Source organism: Siphateles boraxobius, unplaced genomic scaffold (assembly GCF_051911475.1).
Source record: "Siphateles boraxobius isolate OS27281-9 unplaced genomic scaffold, OSU_SipBor_1 25, whole genome shotgun sequence".
Lineage (NCBI taxonomy): Eukaryota > Metazoa > Chordata > Actinopteri > Cypriniformes > Leuciscidae > Siphateles > Siphateles boraxobius.
The window spans coordinates 11,092,501-11,113,642 of NW_027508866.1; the positions used below are offsets into that span (position 1 = coordinate 11,092,501).

A 21,142-nucleotide genomic window follows, 5' to 3' on the forward strand; every position below is an offset into this window, starting at 1 on the left:
GTGCTGGAGACTGGGGCACTCTGCCTTGTTCTGACCGACCATCAAAGTATTGTCGCGCTGGAGTTACGGGGTTATGATGTAGCAATTAAATCACCTCAGACACACACGTAAATTACATGTTTCACAGTGATTATTACTTTTGTTAGATTATGGCATACTCTCGGGGGGAAATTATGGTGAAAATGGCTTTGAAACGTAAACACCAAGATCAAGTTAAGAATGACACACGACACGGGTGCATAAAAAAGATAATCTTTAAAATCCAGTAATAGCTAGCGGTAGCCTTTAGCTAGCGATGCTACTTCACAAACTAGACACAAACACGTTTCGAGCGATAATCAACAACTTATCTATTAACAAGCGCTGCATTAGAGCAGGCTTGTAGGATATCTTAATTCACAGCCCGTAATACAATGCTACATGTAGGCTAACGTTACAACTGAAATAAAATGCTAGCTCTCACTTGTCAATGACAGTCCACTGACTGAAAACTACGTGAGTTGGTTGGTTGGAGCCGCAACGACACACCTGTACACCAGCAGCAGAAATGTTGTAATTTAGAGCTTACCTTTTGTTGAACCCTGGTTAAAATCCATGTCAAACAACCAACGAGAAAGCAAATCCATTACAATGCGGAGCTACTAGATACAGTTCTTTAGGGACACCTAATCTGTAGCCCTACCATGTGTGTGGCGCGCGCGTGTGTATGAGAGAGAGAGAGAGAGAGAGAGAGGGGCGCGGGCGCGGGCGCAATCGCGATCAAACAGTGAAACATACTCCGTCATTTTGTTCGTACAGGACATTCCAACTATTCTCACTACTTCATGTACACATGTATAGCCATTTTTATCATAGTGAGTCTAATAGAGTTAATATTGCTTACATTTTAAGTGTAATCATAACATTGTTCTATAAAATAGAAGTTATGGTCTTTTGCCTTAGTAGGACAGTAGTACTAAAGTAGTACTTTAAAGTTTTGAACTGTTGTACAATGTTCACAGAATACAGTGACTTGGTCTCAAGTGAGTTAGATGTTTATTGAGAATACTCAGGGTTGGCTTATTCATAGTGTGAATTCAGGACACACTTGTATCCTTTATAAAAATGTATTTTTATATAAATATTTATTTTTTCTTCCGAAAATCTGAGATACATATTTTGCACATGGGTAAAGGTGCCCAATATCAGTCATTTCTGAAAATAAATTACAAAAGTTAAAAAAAAAAGTGTTTTGGAAAAAACCTCTTTATTTGATTATCATAAAAATGTGTTTTCTATACAGAGATTCTATACAGATTCTATACAGAGATACCGACATCGGTAAATATCGGGTATCGGCCATAACAGCAATATTAATATCGGTTATCGGTATCGGCCAGAATTTTCACATCGGTGCATCACTAACAAATAGTTAGACTTTAGACAATCAGATGAGTCATTTAGCCAGTCATAGTACAGCTATGTTCACCTCTATGACTATCATAGTGTGTTTTTTGCAGTGTGCATTGTATTTAAAAGAGTCATGTGACATTCAATTGTAATAATTATTCAGGAACCGAGTTAAATACAGTACTCATGACACCACTGTTAGTTTGTGACCAGCCAGTTTGTGGTCAATATCTCATCTGAGCAGGCTCATCTCAGGCAGGCTCTGAGCAGGCTGGTTCAGATATTTGATCAGCCATGTTTGACTTGATTGACCATCTTGATCAAGGTGTTTAGGTCTGATAGACCACCTTTGACCAGTAACTAACTAAAAAAAATGACTTGGCTTTAGCTGTGATTTGTAGATGTTGTTTTCTTTAGTGTTAAATAAGGTCTAACACCTCAAGCTTTGCTTGTTTTCATGACTTACCTTTCTTCTGCTCAATTCTCGCATTCTTCCCATATTTATGGAAGGGTTGCTAACCAAACATTTTTCCAGGATTATATTGTATAATACTTTTTTTCTGTTTTTTATTGCTTGTATTCTTAGAAACTTCAGTGGAGATGTGAGTCAATGGAGAAGCTGGTAGTTCTCGGAGTTTGTGTTTGTTTTTCCAGTGGTCTGGCCAAGGTTTCCAGAACGAGGGTCTTGATCATCTCATAGAGATGGAATTCAGCTCTTCATGGATCAACTGTTTCATCTGGACTGGAATTGAAGACCAGTGTTTAAGAATCCAACTTCACGTTTATGTGGGCTTCTTGTGGAAACCTAGGCCATGCTCAACACCCTAGATGGACAACTGAGGTCAGCTCATAATATTATCAAAAGGTCACTTCCTTATAATTCACCTAAAATGTAAATTACCGTTATCTCATCAAACCTTGCAGTATATTGCATAGGTCTTTTAACTCATTTTGGGATGTTGTATGGAAAGCAATCAACCTTATCACAGTTTCCTTTACTGTATAACCACAGTCAAGAAAATGGACAATCATTTTTAAAGACTGTTATGCCCCTCCTCTTCAGTCACAACACATTCTCCATGATAACATCATTTCCCCTCTCCTCTCCAGAGTATAGCTTCAAGATCAAACTGATTCGACTGTAATTCCTCTGTATAACCTCTATATTTGTAGTTGAATTGCTTTTGAAGCATAACATTGACTTGATATATGTCAAGTGTGACATATATCACACAATGTGTGTATAGTAGCTCACAGCTAATTGCCTGTAATGCAATTCCTTCCTTCCGCATTAGTAGCTGGTCATCATGACTTGTTGGACATGAGTAATGCAACATGCTTCATGGTAAACAGGCCATTTATTTGCATCATGGCATATAATTCCAAACACGTAATTAATATCCAGTTATTCACACTTTGATTGTTTAATCTTTAATCCGTGTGCCTAATCAATAATCTTGATTATTCTTGAGAGAATGATTTGTTTGCTTCAAAACATTGCTTTAGTATGTTGCAGCATATCTTTTCTAGATTTACTCTAGGGTTGTCTTTAACGTTTGCTAGTTGCTAAGATGCAGTTGGATGGCATAAGCCTTGAGATCTTATTGTTGGATGTAACATGTTTGGGTGTTTATATTAGACAATAGAAGAAGACACAGTGAATCAGCCCTCTCTCTTAGTGGCCACCAAACACCACAGTGTGCTTTTGATAATATTTTCTTCCTGCAGAGGGATTATACTGAGTATATTATCTCTAGATTCCAGAGTGGAAGAATCGCTCACAATATTTATAATGTGAAATGACATACAGTAGAAAGCAGGATATTCCCATAATCATGTGGGTATATTCAATAAGGATATTATGGTCTGAATAAGTAAGAATGTTACAAGAAGTTTCTGTACGACATGACAATGGCAATCACAGTCATTTAGAACATATTTGTTGATTAATGGACAGTTTTGAGGAGGGATATTGTGGACCAATGAGATTTCATGATGGGCAGGGCTACCAAGCGATTAGTTTATGTGTTCTATCTGGTTAGTATGATGTAACATTCTGGACGAAACCCCAAGCTTAACAAAAACCAGCAGAGACGTTGGAACTGCGAGTGGGTATTACTTTTTATCTTTGAAACTTAAGGGAGTGCTAGAAATCATATGAAGTAAATTGCGTAACCCTCAGGCGTTTACCTGTGAACGCACCAGGAGGTGTTTAGTTTTAGGTGGACCTGTAAAGAGACTATTGATCAGGTGTGCAAGGGTTCTTTGAGGCAATGGGAGATTGGGAGCAGAGAGGGAGATGGAGAAGCATGCTGGGCAAGTTCAGAATGAAAAAGGAAGGATGAGGTAGTGGAAAGAGAGAAGTGCACAAAGCTTTTATGGTAAGAACAGCTGGGGTGATATTTCATGTCCGGTACGAATAGCACACAGAGAAACATAAATTCCAGTCTGCATTGAATACAGAGCCTCCTGCAGGGAAGCCGTTCAGAGGTTCAGGCCCTTTCTGTGCTCGTTTTGAATAGCTCCCGAATAGAGATACTACCCTAGCGATGATCAAGGAACTGTTCTCAACACTGAAATCCTGACATAACGTATGATAAGATCAACTGGACTATGGCAAGAAAAACTTGTTTCCACTAAGCGGTGAAGAGCGATTTTAGCTGAGTAAATTCTGGATGAATAAGCAAGCAAGCTCTCACTATGGCCTACATAAGTGGAGGTACTAAAGACACCATACATGAAAATGTGGCAAAAGAAACTGTATGAATGGAGGTTGAAATAGAATCTGTTGGTGAAGGTTTCTGTGTGAGAGGAATAGAGTGAATGAATGATCTGGGTGTGTTCTGGTATAACTCAACAAATTGGCCATAAAGTGAATTGAATTTAATAAATAAAATCTAATTATGGCCACATGACCACCAATGAGCCACAGTCCACATCTCTCTGTCTGCCTGTGTCTGTTCTTTGTTCAACTGGGACAGGTTATAAATGAAGTTACTCAATGAGCAGCCCAGTTGTTGTTGATGATGATTTTCATGATATTCATGATATTCATTATTATTCATGATTTCACGTATAACAATAATAATGATATATCACTGAAAATACTGTATCATTACATCTGAATTTGACTAGTACAATAACAACAATAATTAAAAATAACGATGATAATAAAATCAAAACTTTTATTATTTTTGTTGTTGTGTCACTATAAATATTATTACAGAACATCTGAATTTGAGTGCTTATATTAATGATCGGTACACATTGTACAATTTTGGGCTGTCCCAGACAAAAGATGGCCAATCGTAGCGATTTCTGTTGTCGTGTCTCCTAAACGATGGTCCTATATCATAGAGTGAGAGAGATTTAAAGACGGCCATTGCCACGGTCTTGCAACCAAAGATAGCCTGTGATAATCTGAAATGGTGTATTGATCAACGCGACATGGCTTGGTCAATACACCAGTCATAGTCAACTTGTGGTACCCAAGTTTATTAGATCCTTGTCGTACAGTGTGATTTGTAATGATCTTACAGGATTGCCGAAATCACAGTCTGTAGCAGACATAACTAACTAATCAAGTTCAAGTTGTCATTTGATTGATTTGTCGTGGACCGATCATATTTCAGAAAAAAATGGATGTATGGGCGATGCGTATCATGTCAAAGTAATGATGATAGGCTCGTAGTGATGTGAAGTTCAGATCATTTTACTGACTTGGATACTTGAATCTCGTTCATCAAAATGAACTAATCTTTTTTCAAGAAACAGTTCTTAAAGAAAAGGAAAAGGATTAAAGGTAAATAATAATAAAACAAAAACAAATTAGTCAACCACTATTAAATTATTATTAAAGGTACAATATGCAAGATTTTTCGCCACCAGGGGTCGCTAACCTCTTACAATAACAAAGGCGTATAATGATGACGTGTATTCCCTATTAAGCGTAATTATGGATCTTGTCGTCAAGCTGATGGATCTTTTATGGATGAGTGAATACATTGATGTTTTTAACATTACTGTGGTGTGAAGCAGGGTGCGATTGCTAGACGTATACCAGCGCCACACGCAACGCGAGTCCCGCGGATATAAAGGAATAAGGACATTTCATTCTACCGAACTACACGCAAGTGCTGAATTAATACTCACACAGGTCAGTTTATTAGACGAGTTAAACTTGAGGTAACACAGCGCTGTTTCACTTGCTCTAACAGTTACACTATCACACTAAACAGCATTTGAGTGTGTTGAATGTTGTTAGTTAGGTTGTGTGTTGGCTGTATGAGACTAAGTACGTTAAGCTAGATCAACATTAGAATAACATACAGATCATATTCATTTCATATTCATGATTTCATCATGTTGAACTAAATAACATTGATTAGTTTTATGCACATTTGCTCACCTGTCTAATAAAGTACATGCAAGACTCGCGTCTCTGTCAAGTCGAAGTTAGTCGCGGACGTGGAGCTCTCGGCATCTCGTTTTAGTCCTCTTTTTGTCTCAAAGTCTGCTTGTCATGGTCCATAATGTTTAAACAAAACAACAACAGCGTGAGCGTCTTGCTAGGCATAATGGCAATAACCCGGTTGTCCACGTCTGTCGTCATGGTTACTATCACAGTGCGAGCGGAAACCTGGCGGAAATCGAGGCTAACACAGATATGACGCCATTGACTGGCGACTCCTCACCCCTTCTCACACGCTCCGTTTCCTTGGTTAAACATTTGGGGTATTGTAAGTAATCAACAAAACAAAATATATAACATTGGCCTAGTGATTTTTGGATATTTTACTGCAAAAATCCTGCATATTGTACCTTTAATTCATTGCTTAGCTGGGTCTTCAGGCTATGCAGTCTGTTAGTTTACCTCACCTCCCGATCTGTCGTTCTTTTGTAACATCACATCTCCATAAGCTAAAGCTATGCAGTCAGTACCGGATACAGAATTGTTTAGTTCACCTCTCAAGGCTTCTGGTTCGAGTCGTTCGTTCATCCCGTGACATTGTAAGAGATAAAAAAAGCTACAATTTGATACCAGAAATGCATCACATATCAGTAAGAGTAAAAAAAAAAAAAAAAAAAACTGACTACACTTGTTTGCAAAGAAGTTTGGGAGTTATCAACTGATTTCTGCATCCAATATGGCTGTCACGTCATGTGATAAAATAACAGCGACTCGGGAGGTGAACTAATCATTTCTCTTTCCGGTGCGGACAGTATAGCCTCTAATGGCTCGTTTCCACTGAGCAGTACGGTACGGTACAGTACGGTTCGGGTCGGGTCGGGTCAGTAAACCATGATCCAGCTAGCGTTTCCACCGCCAACAGTACCCTACTTGATAGGCGTGGTGTTTGCCGGAAAGAAGCGATCAACGTGATTTTCGCGCGAAGAAGAAAGCGACAAACACCAATGGATGGCATACAGCAGATCTTGTCCTTGCTTCTCGTCATGTTTGTCACAAGAAGACAAGCGCCGACATTAGGCATTTCTCAATACCAAGTATGTAAAGTTCTCAGCAGAAGGACTCCCGAGGACGCGAGTCCGGTAATTCACCACATGGAACAGCGCGTTCTGCATGTACATTTTAGGCAACAATAAAACGAAATATGTTATAAAACACCACTCTGCCTCTTTTCGTTTTCATTTAAATAAATTTTAAACATTATAGGCACACAAATGTGGTTCAGGCAATGTATAGACCTGATTATATACATGTTTAACGTTAGCCTATTTATAACAAAACGAAATATAAAACACAACCCTGCATTTTTTCGTTTAAATTTAAAAAAATATTAAACATATTCCAGGCAATATGTGCATTTGTACAAATGTTGCAATAAACAACATTACAGTGATAATCTTGTAATAAAAAATGACAAAACTCAACCCTATTTCTTTTTGTTAAATTTCAGTTCTATCAATAATAGCCATTATAAAAGTATAAGTAAAAGGTAACGTTACAAGAAGCTATACAATAAGAAATAAAGCAAACAATTCAGTCAAATATACAAATTCAGCGCTAGTCTAACGTTAACTTTACAACGGAAAAGTTATAGCCTAAATATATGAAACTTCACTTAGCCCGCAGCCAAAACGATTGGCCAGGGAACGAATTATCGATTCACGAGACCAAAGACCACCCGTTAGATATACACAAGACGAATTACCACTAGCTGCTACAGAGTCAGCGGCAAACGTCAGAACGACTAGCCGAGGAAAGGCTGTTCCAGGTGGGGAACATGAGCGCCGAGGGCCCGGTGATCGCCTAGAATGGATCAAATTATCATAAATCATTATAAATAAACCGCAGATTTGAGCTTTAAACAACTACATTCTCGCCTCAAAAACTCTTAAAACTACATTTCGTGAAAGAATAACCGTAGTATTATATTCCAACTGTATATTAAAAAATGGCGCTTCTTATGTTGCCATTCCCCTCGCGCAAGTGACGATCTCTGTCAACCAATCAGCGTTTTGCAGTGAGTCTAGCTCCACCCTTTAGTACCGTACCACTGTGCTAGGTACCCCAACGGAAGGGTACCCAAAAAGTGGTACGGTACGGTTCGGCTTTTTGGTACCATTCACAACTTTTGACAGTGGAAACGCAAATAATTGCGTACCGTACCGAACTGTACCGTACCGTACCGCTCAGTGGAAACGAGCCATAAGGGGCTATCACAGGATGAACGAACGACTAGGACCCGAAAACTCGAGAGATGAACTAATAATTTCTGTTACCTGTTCAGAATCTTATAGGATGTTGCGGATGCGTGGTCAACACAAAATGAACAAATCACTCGCTGAAACAACTCTTTGTTCCCGAGTCATATATAAGATTTATTCAAAATGATGATGGACTGTGAATGATGGACCCATCACTAGTGACTTATTCCGATTTAAAAATAGCCAAATCATTACTGTGAGGGAAAAACAGGAGGATGCAAGATGCAAGTAAAATCCAGTTTATTGAAAATAGTCAGATGAATTACACAGGTCGGGACAAACACTCAGGTGTTAGGTGAAGCAGGGACGAGATGGCGATCAGGTGGTGGTGATGGGGTGAACGTGCTCGAGTGAACCCAGGAACCGTGGAAACATCAAGACGACAGAACTGACGAAATCCAGGGGAAGACCTCAAACAGACGAGGCAACAGTACAGGACCACACCGAGGAACAACCACAACGATCTGACAACAAGAGAGAGAAAATGCTGGGCATATAAAGGAACAGGATTTGAAGACAGCTGGTGACACTAATCAACACAACGAGTAACCACACCCACACAATTACACTCACGCAGACACATCAGCATGAGACAGCCGATTCATGAATCGTGACAATTACTCAATGATAAGAAGTATTTGTTGCTATATTTTATTTGGGTTTTATTTGTTTTTCACCTGTAATTAGAGGCTCACGTTATTTACTCTAAGGTAAAATAAATACTACCATTAGATGCAAAAACTGTAACATTAGATGGGAATATCTTCTCAGGAACTCTTCTCAGTTGTATCAATGTTTCTTTTGAGGGGCTCAAATGAAGGTAACACATGACCGCCAAGTCCAGATAGAGAGCGGCGATGGTGAACGGAACGGTGCTAAAAGCCGACCGCCTGGAGAGCTGGCGCTGACATGTGCATGTCACCGTCCCTCCTCCACATCACTCCAGCGCTTCATTAACATTCGTGTCAAGTGAGTAAACTATTTGTCAGAAGTGTGACAGAGGAACAGATGTCACAAATGACGTTAATAGATAGAATCCTAAATAACCCTGTGGGAGATTGCTGTTTAGTAATGTGGAGTAGCACTAAATGTTTTCTCCAATGTTTATATGTCATATAGTGTATTTCATATAAAGTTGCACGTCCCTGTGTACTTTAGTGGTTTACATTTCATTATACATTTCATATTTTAATTGCCTCCTTTTTTTTTAATCAAACTGCATAACCATTCAATTTTTTCATGCAGTCTGCAGTGTGAAAACTACTTTTGGTTCGGAGATAAACACATACCGATGAATATGAAATCCTTAATTACGTATATTAATCTTTCATTTCATATGATTGTTTAATAGACTATAGAAAGTCATTATGATTATGCAAATAGTTGTAAATATGTATTTTAAGAGTGCAGAGGGCATATCTTGTGTCTATGGGAGCAGGTTGTTGAAGATGGTTTGAGGAGAGCATGTGTAATTCTCTCTCTGTACACTCGCTGGCTATAGCCACCCTCAGGCAGTCAGAGCTTTTGGCCAGTCGCAATTGATTGTGATTAATTTCCGTTTCTTTTTTTTTCTTGCTGGCCTTTAACTCTCTTAAACGTGTTTACAATGCTGTCTCACTCTCAACTGGGATGTGTTGGGATTGTTCTTTTTACTGCCAAAATAACTCCTAAACTGAGAATACAAGTAGCAGGTGATATCTAAGAAATGTGCCTTTAAACACAAGGGCAGAAACACACTTGTGCATGCAGGGACACACACACGCTAGACTGGAGACCCAGACATAAAGGTGTAAATATTTTCATTATCTTGAGTGTTCTGTTGACAGGAAAGACAGAAACATCTCCAAACAGATGTTTAATCCTTCCACTTTGACCTTCTGCTGAACTGAATTAGAGGATCAGGTTTATTGAGCTGACAAATGTGTGTGGTAAAACAGAAAGATGATGCTTTGGCACCCTCTGGTGTCCTGAGCGAAGAATGTATTCAGCAATTTTGTTTAGGATTTTAGAAAAGTCTATCCATCTATCTGTCTGTCTGTCTATCTCTGTGTCTGTCTCTCTGTCTGTCTGTCTGCCTGTCTTTCTGTCCACCTCCTGTTCGTTCCATAAATAATTTGTCCTTTCTTTATTTTTTCTTTCTTTATCTATTTGTCACTTCCTTCATTCCTTGCTTTTACTTGCTCGTTCTCGTTCCTTCTCTCGCTCTATTCTTATTTTCCTTCTCACGCTCTATTCTTATTTTCCTTCATTCCATTCCCTTTTCTTCCTTCTCTCCCTCAGTCTTCATAGTCTTTGAAGGTAAGGTGCGGCTGCAGTCTCTCTCTGTAACGATTGCCTTCATTTAAATAAGTTCTCTTAATTAGTCAGCTCTCAGCTACAGACTGCTATTGCTGCTGGTGTTCGTGCACAGAGAGAACAGCAGCTAACTTAGTTTAAAAACAAACAAACATTGTGCACCTCTAATGTTGACTTAAAAATGCTGTTTTGTATTTTGTGTATAAAAATTGTTATTAGTGAGCTCTACAAATTGTTTGACTTCTGTCATATATCCACCGATTCCTGGTTGAGTGCAGAGAAGAGTCTATATCCGTGTCTTATTCTTCCCCGAGAGACAGTCTCTTCCCTGCAGCTAAACAATGCACATGTCAGAAGTGCCTCAAAAAGACAGGCAGCCTGACAGCAGGGAGTATAGTGTGTGTGTGTGTGTGTGTGTGTGTGTGTGTGTGTGTGTGTGTGTGTGTGTGTGTGTGTGTGTGTGTGTGTGTGTACGTGTGGTTTAGCGAGGGTGTTTATACAGGAACGACCAGGCAAGTATCATATGGACACAGAGCTCTGTAGCACTTTTTTTTCCCTCTTCATCTCTTTCAACCTTTTTTAACACCTCTCTCCCCCACACAGCCTGCGGCATCCCTCCCTGCTCCATCCCCCTTCCTCCATCTTCCTTTCGCTCTCCCTGATGCATTCACCCTGTCGATGCAGCACATGTAGTTCACAGGTCCGCATCGATCGCTCTGTGATAGAGGCCTGCCCTGCTCAGGCTGTTTTGCAGTGATTGCAAATGCTAAGGTCTCTTTTAATGACATGCACTCTGTCTCTCAGAACGATGGGGTTTTTAATGCAGCAGCTCAAGATAGTTTATTCCTCCAAGATAAATCTGTGTTAAAAGAAGAAATATCTGGAGGCATTATTTAGCAGTGTGATTGATTGCTAGATTAATTTGTTATTCATTTTCAAGTGTTGTCTACTACTATTGCACACACTAACTCTAAATATTAAACTTGCATAACTTAAGACTGGCGGACAAAAACAGTCACAAATTCCCATAGACCGCATTTCCTACAGTACTATGTCTGGGATTGTGCTGTAGTCTTTGGTTTTTCCTATCAATTTTTTACTGGGCCAATCAGTGAACAGAGGGAGTGGCTGAGAACGATGACATTGATGTCGCTCGTTATTTTGAGTTGTAGTTCAGTAATGGCAGCGGAGAAAGATGCGAGCAAAGCCATTCGGTCCGTTGTGGCAACGCTGCCGAATATCAAGAAGTTAAAGCTGGGGTAAGAACAATCTTTGCTTAGTTTTGTTGGTGGCCATGATGTTGTGGCCCTCCTCCCCACGACGTTCGATATGACGTACGTCACGACCAAACCTTAGCGATTGGTTATGGCAGATCCAGAGTGACTCTGGGCAGATCCAATAGTTTTAGACTTCAATAGAGTACCCGCCTACAAGGAAGTTAACGCTTGTCAATGGAGCGGTGCCAAATTCTATGTACAAATGAAATGTACTAGAGTCTGGTGGGACCAGGCTAGATCTGCTTTTAAGTTTATAAGTTAAGCAATAAACACAAAGCATTAAACACATTTCTTGCCTATGAAACTTTTTTAAACTTACTATGAAATGCATGATGAAAATGTGTGTAATATATCACAACAAAACAAAACAACTTTATATATTTTGTTTATACTTTAAAGGTAGGGTAGGTATTTTTTTTCATAAACACTTTTGTTATTCTGGTTGTAACTCTCTTCACATCCTCATAGCAATCAATAATAGAAGTGGTCTAAAATGAGTCTCACGACCAAAACATGTTTGTCTAATCAGTGCAATGATATGATGTCCTACCTGTCTGTCAACATACACTCACCTAAAGGATTATAAGGAACACCATACTAATACTGTGTTTGACCCCCTTTCGCCTTCAGAACTGCCTTAATTCTACGTGGCATTGATTCAAAAAGGTGCTGAAAGCATTCTTTAGAAATGTTGGCCCATATTGATAGGATAGCATCTTGCAGTTGATGGAGATTTGTGGGATGTTCATCCAGGGCACGAAGCTCCTGTTCCACCACATCCCAAAGATGCTCTATTTGGTTGAGATCTGGTGACTGTGGGGGCCATTTTAGTACAGTGAACTCATTGTCATGTTCAAGAAACCAATTTGAAATGATTCGAGCTTTGTGATATGGTGCATTATCCTGCTGGAAGTAGCCATCAGAGGATGGGTACATGGTGGCCATAAAGGGATGGACATGGTCAGAAACAATGCTTAGGTAGGCCGTGGCATTTAAACGATGCCCAATTGGCACTAAGGGGCCTAAAGTGTGCCAAGAAAACATCCCCCACACCATTACACCACCACCACCAGCCTGCACAGTGGTAACAAGGCATGATGGAATGGATCCATGTTCTCATTCTGTTTACGCCAAATTCTGACTCCATCTAGCATCTGAATGTCTCAACAGAAATCGAGACTCATCAGACCAGGCAACATTTTTCCAGTCTTCAACTGTCCAATTTTGGTGAGCTCTTGCAAATTTTAGCCTCTTTTTCCTATTTGTAGTTGAGATGAGTGGTACCCGGTGGGGTCTTCTGCTGTTGTAGCCCATCCGCCTCAAGGTTGTGCGTGTTGTGGCTTCACAAATGCTTTGCTGCATACCTCGGTTCTAACGAGTGGTTATTTCAGTCAAAGTTGCTCTTCTATCAGCTTGAATCAGTCGGCCCATTCTCCTCTGACCTCTAGCATCAACAAGGCATTTTCGCCCACAGGGCTGCCGCATACTGGATGTTTTTCCCTTTTCACACAATTTTTTGTAAACCCTAAAAATGGTTGTGCGTGAAAATCCCAGTAACTGAGCAGATTGTGAAATACTCAGACCGGCCCGTCTGGCACCAACAACCATGCCACGCTCAAAATTGCTTAATTCACCTTTCTTTCCCATTCTGACATTCAGTTTGGAGTTCAGGAGATTGTCTTGAACAGGACCACACCCATAAATGCATTGAAGCAACTGCCATGTTATTGGTTGATTAGATAATTGCATTAATGAGAAATTGAACGGGTGTTCCTAATAATCCTTTAGGTGAGGGTATGTATTTCCAGACCTCCTCACTCACTGCTTCTGCAGACATCACACGTTATCAACACGTTATCAACATGTTATTCTTATATCCCTCCATTTATTCTTATAATTTGTAGTATTATGTTTCATGTTGTATTTGTATATGTCCACTGGAAGCCTCAGTACCAAAACAAATTCCTTGTGTGTGCAAGCACACTTGGCAATAAAGCTCTTTCTGATTCTGATTCTGATTCTGATTCTGATTCTGATGTTGCTTGAGGCTATGCAGAGTTGAAGCCGACAGTCAGTGAGTGCTTATGCTGCGTTCACGCCATGTCGTAATTGTAATTTAGACTTGGCAACCCGTGATGTTTTACCTGAAGCAGTTCACGTCCTCAGACTCAGATGTATGCGTTTCTGTCAACATTTTCAACGCCGTAATGAATCTGCAGCAGTCAGGTGGTACAAGAAAGAGCTCTGTTAATGTTTATGTTCATTATTATTGTAATGCTATGTGCTTTGAGACGAGGTAATTCAACGCTGTCTCTTGTCTCTGGACGTTTTGCAGACACTGTGTGCTTTCATGTGTTTTGAAGGAGGCGTGGCTTTATAGAGCGCTCTGAAGGGAGGGTGGGATCTAATACTTTCAAAGCTAGCTTGCTATTGCTCAAATTCCCTACCTTTAACTCCAACTCCCTCACCATGTCTAGATTTAAAATAATTTATGAGGACTTGTCACCCTGCGTCACATGACCATAAACAATTAAATTACTTTATTGAAGTGATTCAATCGCATGTTCCCTTCGCTAACGGACTTGTGGACGGGCCTTTTGTGAAAGGAGTCAGTTTTTCACTTCTGTTTGGAACAACCCTACAAATGGCTTCCTCTTCCCAAAGTGCACTTCAATGGTGCAAGAGCGGCATTTGGAATTTGCCCTTGACCACATAGCACGGCACGACAGCCATCGACACAAATCCTAAGCAAAGACCACAAGAACCAGACAAGTTCTCTGCAGAGACCTTTATGACCAGCTTTGTCTCTATAACGGTGTGATGAATCTGATCTTCAAGCAGAAGAATACTGGATGAAATATTTTGAATACTACCGATCCACAGTTTGACTTCTGACTTGTGATGTAGCCTGAATCATAATCACACCGTGTTTGTTCGTGGGCCAGAGGAGAACTGGCCCCCCGGCCCCGACTGAGCCTGGTTTCTCCTAAGGTTATTTATAATACTTATTACATTTTTGTGCAATATTGATGTGAATTTTGTTTTTGCAAATGTATTAGGAAAACCAATTACAATTACATGATTCTGTATTAGTTTCACTTAAAGAAGATTAATGTGCCGTTTAAAATTGTAGTTCATATTATGTTTAGCATTGTGATGGCCGACAACGTGGCCACACAGCAAGGCGGTAACTAACCCATGCAAAATCATGCATCTTTTTCTTTTGTTTGTTTGTTATTTTGGTTATCCTTTAATACATTACGTCATTCAATATTTTGTTACAGATCACCCTTGTATACATTTCATAATAACGACAGACACAGATTTGGTTCATTACATTCACTTTATTTATCATTTTCACTGTTATCATACATGACTAGGTTGGGTGCACACTTTCTAGTTATTGGTGGTATATTGTGTTAATATTATTTTCTTTGAGTTTAAGTTACCTGCATGTGGAAAGTGGAGTTGTGGCGTTGCCTGGGACGTAGAGCTCCGGTGAAGGTCTATTCCATTAAAGGACGGGCTGGCGTCAGTGGCTGCCATTTTATGCTGTTGGGTTAATCCATGTTGCCAATTAGCAGGGGGGGGGGGGGGGGATGATTGATTATATGTTAGTTTTGTTTATTATTCTATTTACATTTTGGTTATTATAAATACTGGAGTAAGTTATTTTATGATCTCTTTATTGATAAATTTGAAGTTTATTACTTTATTTAGTGTAATTGTGTTAAGTGATGATTGTGGTGTCCCTTGTGTGTGTTTAATGGACTAGTCCTTTGTATATATAAGTTCCCCATGTGTGTCATTAGGGAGGTCATGTTGGTTTGGTTAGTTTGATTTGATTTCTGTTAAGTTTGATCCTGTTCAGTTGACCCTTTTTCTTTATGGGCCCAGACCTGACTTTATTTTTATTCAGTTTTTCAATTATTTTGATTTTGTAACTTTCTTTTTTTTGTATTTAAATAAATAATTTTTGGTTGGAAATCCTGTGTCCTTTGCCCTTGACTACTTGGTCCCTCACAAGCAGTGTTGTGCAAGTTACTTCCAAACTGTAATACATTATATATTACTTGTTACTGTTATTTAAAAGTAATTCATTACCTTACAATATTACTGTCTCAGAATTGTAATGCGTTACATTACTCCTGTATTACTTTTGAGTTACTTTCACCAAAATAACAATACAGGAGTAGAACTTAACATTCTAAAATAAGGCTGTAAGGATATGCCATATCCTATGAAACCGAATCGCGACACTCAGATCCACGAACCTGCAGAATGGCGACACACCCCTTCCAACTCCCAGCGTTATCCATACCGTCCAGATCCAATGCTACCACATCTTTAAATTACTATTAGTATTATCTGAAGTTAACTTAACATTATAAAATACGTAGACCTACACCACAAAACTAGTTGAGGATAAATTATTTAAAATTTGGGAATTCCAGCGTTATGGACATGACATTTGCAGTCAAAACTTGAAATATAAATTCTCAGAAAATGCATTAATACCAAAATATTGAAACGTCTGTTTATCCATAGGCTCCTCCCTGAAAGGAGTCCAGACATTAGAAAAATATCAGTCTACACATGCGTTTTATATTTAATATTATGGAAATAGACAGTCATGCGTGACAAAAAAATCTTTAACTTTTAGGAGGCAACGATTATTTTTTTTATTTTTTTTATTCTGTGAATTACACTGCGCAAATCGGATGAAGAAGGGTTGGCTCTCCACAGAACATAAAATATTCATTTTATTTTATTTTTCGTGTTCTCATTTATGAGGAAAAAACAATGTTACAGACGTGACGTTCTCCCTTATGGACGCGACCGCTCTGAAGCGGCACTAAAAGACTGCTTTAAAACTTTCACAGAGACCTTACACACACAAAGCCTTTCTTTAAAGTGAATTTCGTTTTGTATTAATTGTATCTTAATTTTAACCAATGTTTCGTCAACCAATTGCCTGGATTTAAGCGCGTGAACTGGAGCGCGTCTCATAAATGAACCGAAACTCAGCGTATAAGTTTAGCCTATTCACGGACTTGAAAAATATATCTATATTGAAATGTCTACTTGTAAACAGAACAATTCAAAACGAAAGAAAACAGACTGCTCTCTGCTTATGAAATGAAATGTAGGCTACATTTCTCTCTGGTGCATTCACTAGCCTACTGCGAAGTAGGTACTTCATCTTGACTTTATTAATAAACAATTACAATTTCTCCATGCTATATTTGATATTCATAATCATTGCTTTTGCCGGTTCTTTTTGACAGCTTTTAGGTGCTTAATCGGCAGCGCCGCCGCCCTTACATGAACGCGTCACCACCGCATCAAAAACATGATTGCGTGATGAAAACATGAAAAATACCACATAAACATAGCCTAACTGTTTAGAAAGAAAACACAGAACGAATAGCCTAATGCTCATACGTCCATCTCGCGAATGTATAGTTTTCTTCATGCCATCTTCACCATTAGCTGCTTTTCCACTGGCGAGCACAGAAGCCGAAATCATACCTCACGGCACTTCTGTAAAAAATAAATCGCTATACAAATATATATCAGACGCTGCCATTTAGTCTTTATTTACAGACTTGGACACCACACGCGGCTATTGACTGACCACGAACAGGTAATTTAGCCTAGGCTATTTGCATTTTTCATTCGTTAATGTCTCGCGGTCTTGCTGTTTTTTGTTGTTGTTTGTTTTACAATTAAAACTAAAAGTCTGTTGTAACGCAAGCCTTACTGAACATGTACCGAGTAAAATATTACTGAAAATTGATAAGTAATGCCTTACACTACTGCGTTACAGCAAAAAGTAATATGTTACTGTAATGCATTACTTTTGTAACGCGTTACTCCCAACACTGCTCACAAGCATTAAGTTCTTAAAATTGACCTCTTCCTTGGTGCAGCGCTTTAATGCAGCATCTATAAATATTGTTTTAGGTTTGGCCACTCTGCACAGTGAGTTCCTTTTTCTCCCCTCAGCTAGTTTTGGACAGCAGACGTATTACTTTGCACTCAGCCCTGGCAACCAAATCCCATAATATGTGGGGAGGCCAGAATAATGGCCTGGGACAATGCGCTATAAGAGCTGTGTGGTTTTAGACTAAAGTTGACTGAAGTTATCTTTGCCTTTTGTCTCTTTGACTCTCTTAGGGCGGCTGTTGTTATTGCTCATGTGCTTCTTGGTCTTTGGGCTCAATTGACAGACAGTTCACTTGGTGAATTGGTTACTTTACATGTAATTTACTTGGCTGCTCGGACTCTAGATGTGATCCAGAGCTGTTGGCCTTGACAACTGGCTTTACAAGTTGCCAGCTCTTTTAGCTCAAATTGGTTTGACTGAACAGACAAACTTCCCTGTTTTGTTGTGGTGAAAATGTTTTTTATGTTTGTTTTATCACTATTTTCATATTTTCAAGTTAATATAGCCTTGCGCTGTGAATACTAATCCACTTTGCATGCAAGGTCAGTGTTTTTTTTTTTACCTTGGATGACCTTTGCAATCTTTTTGACCTTGGTTGACCTTTTCAACCTCCAAAACAAAACTAGGAGCCTTTAAAATAGCACTTTAACTATCTATCATATTCTCAACTTGAATAATAACTGTGTGGTTGATTTTACTTAGAAAATGTGGCAGTTATTTTCTATCCGTGTAAACTTCATAAAATCTTATTTTAATATAAATATATTTTTCATAATAATCATAATCCCAAGCTTCTTCAAAATTAGTTCTAGTTTAATTGTTTTATATAAATTAAAAATATCATAGAACTAAATTTCAATATGGGATTGGTAATTCCATGTGGAATATGTTGATGTAGATTGCTGTTATTATGCATTTATTTGCATCGTTGTAAATACCAAGGGAAATATTTGCTTACTTGTTAGTTTGTCATCATAGCCTAGTTACATTCTCTAGTGTGACACATACACAAACTATCCAAACTACTCTATATGTATACATTTTGAAATACATTTTGTATACATACTTATATGTTTGCTTTTTGTGTGTTCGGATCCCATAGGAACTTTTATTCCAGAGTTGGAGTTTGTTTGTGTGGTTTTCGAAACTTGTGGCAAACACGCAACCCTCTTACCTCTTTTGGTTCAGGTCCTCTCCAATTTACACTTTGTTCCATTGTTCTTCTCTTCATCTGCCAGCAATTACACTAGTTTATCTCCCTTTCCTCTCTTTCATCTGATCCGTCTCTTGCTAAAGACTCACCAGCTGGGCTGTAGCAGAGGGCGGGAGGTTCGCGTGCGAAGCCTGGGCTGTGGAGTCCCGTTTCGTGTTAGGACAAATGAAGAGCGCAATCTGTGGAGAGGGTTTGGCAGTGGCCCCTACGTCTGAAAGTCATTGGATGGTGGAATTGTTCCCTCATCTCTGTCTCTCTAGAGCGGTCTTATCTCCATCCAAGTCTCCCGCTGCCTGGAGAGCAGAAATGAGCTCCACACGCAGACATGTCACTGTTCATAAAGCCCACAGAACATTAAACCCGTTGTGCGTCTCCAAAGACTGGCAACAGCTGACAAACGTTTGCCTAACCTCTCTGAGAGCTTTGCTTAACATATCCCTACGGATCATGGGACAGAGTCTCCAAGATCTGCACATTTTGTTCTTCGGTGTCTTTTGAAAGGCCTTCTTAGCCTTGTTGTGAATTAGATCTCCTTCACACTGGTATGACAATATTTTGTCGTTCTCACAGTAATAGAGGGTGCAGTACATCTAAAAGATTATTTTGTGTTGAGATGTTTTGTGGACCGACACAGGTGGTAACCTTGGATTAAAGGGGGCATTTATGATGTTTTTATCTGCCACGTCAAAATTAGTGATGCACCGAAATTATTTTTTACTAATGAGCATTAGTCATGATGCATTGCATTATATTTTACTGTTTCTTTGAGCATACATTCTGATGCTCTATTATGTTTATTTCATGCTGTAAGTAGTAGTAAAGAAGAAAAGATGATCAGTTAACATGCGCTCTGCGCTGCTGCTTTAACAGAGGGGATAGTTCCCCCGAAAATGAAAATTCGGTCATTAATTACTCATCCTAATTAATTAATCACCCGTATCACGCTTTTTGAATAAAGGCCTAAATTCAATCGGTTCGTCATATAAAGTGATCGAGTCTCTTAAGAAAATTTGGACTAAACCACTCAATTAATATGGATTAGCTCTAGGATCTCTTTATAAATGTTTTAACCCTCTGGGGTCTAAGGGGTTTTTGGGGTCCTTGAGGTGTTCTGACATGCTCTGACATTTGTGCTTTTTTCAGTTATTTATAAACATGTTAATGGCAAAGGTGTGAAATTAACTCTATATAGCACAAACGAGGCTACCGTAATATGTGAGCAACATGTATGTACATGTTTTTTTTAGAGAATAATGTTTATGCGTGGTTATTGAAAAAACTAAAACTTAAAGTGTCTGAAATAAGGCCACAAAACACATACTAAATTATGTGTCCACAAGACTTTTGACTAATGAGTGTTGTTGCCTAGAATTTTTGCTTCAAAATGATCTGAAAATCATCCTGCCACAAAACAATACATTGATTTAAATTTTATAAGACACCTTTTGTTTGGAAAAGCAATATGCGTGGAGGCGTGTTCACACCTGAGAAGACAAAGGCCGGATAATGTGCCACATACATAATGATCTGCATATTAATTATCCTTTCACACAGGTGTGTCACAGGATCCCAAAGAATGCAAGGACAAAAGAAATTATCTATACATATTTTACAATTAGAAATTGTAACCAATTACAAATAGGTTACAATTACAACAAAAATTAAAATTTTAACAATATTTCAAGTGTAGTTCTTTGTAAAAAGTATACATTTTATCATGCGTATTAAAAAAGGCAAGGATTCAGTAGTTTGAATATTGGAACAAACACTATAATAACATCTTAGTTGATATTTCAATATATCTACTTTATTTTTGACAAAACATCATACTATAGTATATTTAACTATGAGCAGAAATTGGTGAACAAAAGCATACCTATTTAATGTGACTGTAGTCTTTTTTTACAGTCAAAACTTTATAATCTATCCAAAACTAATCACAAAATCTTGTTTAAACATTCATATTTAGTCTAACATATTGTGTATGATATATTAGCATATACATGTGAATTTGCAGTTTGTTGCTTATACAGACATTTTATTTCAACATATTTCAGTCTATTTTTACTCATCTTAGTAGGCTATAGCAATATAGTTTGGATGTGTTCATGTAAACATAACGTTTACTAATGTAGGTGCGAGAGTGAATAAACGGCACTGACACGCGCTGTATAACTGTAGTAAACAACAGCGCGCGCGCCTGTGCCGTTCATTCATTTAGCCTACACACAGACACGCAATTCATATTTAAACAGTCTTTTTGCGGTTTACAGTCAGACACTATTCAAT

At 38.7% G+C, this 21,142-nt stretch overlaps 2 protein-coding genes across 14 annotated transcripts in view; both read left to right on the plus strand.

Moving 5' to 3' along the window:
- ints2 (integrator complex subunit 2) overlaps nt 1-18,207 on the plus strand; it is a 290,424-nt gene extending 272,217 nt beyond the window's left edge. Inside the window, exon 26 of the transcript XR_013207087.1 lies at nt 18,183-18,207. The gene's annotated coding sequence lies outside the window, so the exon portion shown is untranslated. The remainder of the gene's footprint in view (nt 1-18,182) is intronic.
- Nucleotides 1-21,142, plus strand: part of auts2a (activator of transcription and developmental regulator AUTS2 a) — a 365,030-nt gene that overhangs the window by 92,792 nt on the left and 251,096 nt on the right. The window lies entirely within an intron of this gene.